The sequence below is a fragment of the Seriola lalandi genome, unplaced genomic scaffold, assembly GCF_002814215.2.
Source record: "Seriola lalandi dorsalis isolate HSWRI2012SDOR001 ecotype SW California unplaced genomic scaffold, Sedor1 jcf7180002054932, whole genome shotgun sequence".
In the NCBI taxonomy this organism is placed as follows: domain Eukaryota; kingdom Metazoa; phylum Chordata; class Actinopteri; order Carangiformes; family Carangidae; genus Seriola; species Seriola lalandi.
In genome coordinates this window covers 433,213-436,804 of record NW_019525484.1, presented here as the reverse complement: position 1 = coordinate 436,804, position 3,592 = coordinate 433,213, and positions in this window count along the sequence as shown.

Here is a 3,592-nt window from a genome sequence, read left to right as displayed (position 1 = left end):
TGCATATTCTGAAAAGGAGAAACATGAAGCCTGACACGAACAGGACGAAATGAGGAAGGGAGGAGGCGGAGAGCAGGAAGGATGAAGGACTGAGAGGGATAATTAGTTTTACAGGCAGGTGGAGCGGAGAGACGTGCTCGGGTAGCTTCAATACACTCACTCATTTCCTCATGACTTGTTTGGTCACAAAGACAGAGAAAAGCCCCTGATCCCTCTCTGTGAGAGTCCCAGACCAGATTTTCACAGGACGGTTCAGACGTGGGAGGAGAGATCAGCCGAGGGTTTACCTGACCGTCCTTCCCTCTCCGTCTGCGACTGTGTACGAATTCAGACCTTAACCTCCACATGCGAAATCCTTCACCAACAACCTGCTTCCCGCCTTCATTTCTCTCCGTCTCCAAACTCACAGGATAATCAGATCTTGCCGAGGGCGCCGCACAGGAAGCAGCCGGCACTGGGGGCGGAGCTTGTTTGATTGCAGAAGAATATACAGCAGTAAATTAACACTTCGATGAGCAGCTGCTTTGAAACGCTCTGCGGCTAACAGCTCTCCAGACTGGAGTTCACTGATGAGAAGCTTCAACTCACTTCCATGATGACGGGACAAGAAGTCAATACAAATACATCAGGACGGACTGAGTGAAGCCTCCGGTTAGAAATGCACAGCTTGGAAAAAAGAAAATGTAGGTAATTACCAGAGTGAAACATGTTCATTCATCCACAGGGAGCAAAATAAGAAAGTGCTTATCTGGATATGTGCTCAAAAAGACAAAGGACATGGAACCTACAAGAAGACACACACACGAATAAAGGCACACGCACGCACGCACACGCACACACACACACACACACACACACACACACTTACAAAGCTTATGTCTGAGCTGGGCAAGGATGGAGGGCTTGGCCTGACTGGTGGTGCCTTGTTCATCCATCCAGCCCTGCTGCCTGTAAATGCAATCCAATCCAATCAACTCTGGGGGCCAGAGACAACACACACACACACACACACACACACACACACACACTCACACACACACAAGATGTGGAAACACATGCACACGCACGATACACAAAAGCAGCACAGTCCCAGAGGGGCAGATGCTCCAGAGGTCTGACAAGGCAATCACAAGACCTTATCCATCATGACTGACAGAGGAGGAGGAGGAGGAGGAAAAAGAGGAGGAGGAGTGGAAGAGCTCAAAAGAGAAATAGGGGAGGAGGAGGGGGAGGAAGAGGAATATGAGAGTGTAGTTGCTGCAATAAAAGGAGTGAAGGAGTGGGAGTGAGGACAGGAGGGGAATGGTTCGAGGCTCAGAGAGGCTGCAGCAGTGGAGCTGCATCAGGCTTCCAGCTGCTGCTGCTCACTAAGTTTAAGGTGGATGCAGCTGCAGCCCATAAAAATTGGCTTCATCTTTAAAATGTTCCTGTTTGGGGGGGGGGGGGGGGGGGGGGCACCCAACAGTGAGAATTACATAAACGTGACATTTGCTTTGGTATACAAAAGGTCAAGTTATAGACATAAAGACAGACACATATAGAAGGGAGGAGAGAGAGAGAGGGAGAAACTCTTAAAGATATCATATCATCCATCACATCTTTAAAGGGCGGGAGAGGACAACACACGAACACACAGGAACTTCATGTGAAAACTGGTTTTCGTTGAGCTGGTGCTGCGACTCAAAATCAGTCAGTGCAGCACTTTGGACCAGACTGAAATGTCTCAACAACTGATGGACGGACGGGCCGTGAAATCTTGTGCAGACATTCACGTTCCCCTCAGGATGAAATGACATTTGGTTCAGATATTTGTAAAATTTCACCAAAATTTCCAGAAAATCAACAAAAGGAAACGCAGATTAGTGAGCGTGTCCATCCAGTTTAGGAGTTTAACAAAGATTTTTTAAACTCTCAAATATCAATATCAGCCTCACAAACCCTGAATCAGAAGAGAGGCTCAGAGTCTGTTGTTGCTAGAGCTCCAGAGAGAAGCCTGAGAGAGGAGATGTAAAACTACACTGAGATGCTTTTTGGTTCTTAAAAACACAAATATATCTTCCTATGGATCAACACTTCAAAATAAAACACAGGAGAAGAAGAAAATATGACATGTGACCTTTAAAGAGCTCCTGTCAAAGCTCCTTTGGTTACCTGCAAAACTTAATTATATCCCCATCAGCCTCAGCTGCACCTCACTAAACTAAGGTGGTTTACCAGTTAGATGCATGAGCTTCTTTGCTAAGCTCCTGCAGAATTACAAAAGGTGTGTGACACATGAGCCGGTGGTGTGTCTCCTCTGGTGCCGTCAGGAGTTCAAACAGCTGTCCTCGGGTCAAACTAGCGGGTCCGCGGGGGATTGAGAGGGACACAGAGATAATAGGATTCGAGAGAGGGCAAATGAAGACAGGAGGAAGGAGACAGGCTGCATGACGGATGGATGGATAGATGGTTGGATGGCTAGATACTGTAGATGAATAGATAAATGGATAGATAGATAATTAACTCAGGGGTGGGACATAGTATTAGGGGCTGGTAGAGATGAAGAAAGGATTTAATGAAAAAAATGTATTGGAAATGGGATTATTTTTTTGGGTTTCTGTTGGACTGAGGAGGAAGAGGAGATTTGATTGAGCAAAAAGCAGCAGCAAGAAGAGAGTAGGTAGAAGCACTGAGCTGGCTGGATTAAGGAGGGCTGGATATCTGCCCTCATGAACCAGCACTTCCTGCCCTAAGCTACCATCTGCCAGCACGGAGCCACGGCCTCAGGCTAAGGTATTAGCTCCCCCACGACAAAGGCCCTGGTGATTGTGAGTGTGTGGATGTGACCCCAACAGCCTCAATCCTTACCTCAACCTAAATAAGATGTTGTACACTCTGCATCCAATCTCTCAACTCAACTTCAATACAGATTACAGCCTTCAAAGTAAGACTTGGTTCTGGTTAGGAGGGACAGGGGGTCCAACAGATGATTGGTGTACATTTAGTTTTTTCGTTTTAAACAAAATAAATATATATACAAATAAAAATTAATTTTAAAAACAGAGCAGTTTTTACGTAAAATAAATAAACGAATGAATAAATAAATAAAATCAATAAATAAAAATCAATGTATTTCAATTTTTTTTGTTTTAAACGAAAAACTAAAATATAATATAATATAATAATAATAATAATAATAATAATAATAATAATAATAAAAACCCTGTTTTTTCCAATTTTGCTGCAGAATTAAAAAAAGAACAAGAACGTCAAATTGGAAGAAACAGTCAAATTCTGATGTTTGCAAATTCCTTCTTTTTTTTTTTTCATTTTTCCTTGTTGAATTGAAGAATGAAGAAAGGTAGTCAGGTGGCACGGAAGTAAAGGTTAATATTTCAAAATAAAAGCTGAGAGGATAGAACGGCCATTCTATATATCGTCACCTTCCTAAAATAATGGCCTAAGTCATGTTTTGACAAAAATGTTTTTTTTGCCTAAATCACCCCCTCATGATGCTGGCCACCTCTGGTAAAATCGCCTGAATCCTCAGTTGAGGGGAACATGCAATTCTACCCCCGGTTGTATAATGGCCTATGTCAAAAGTGTGACTCTT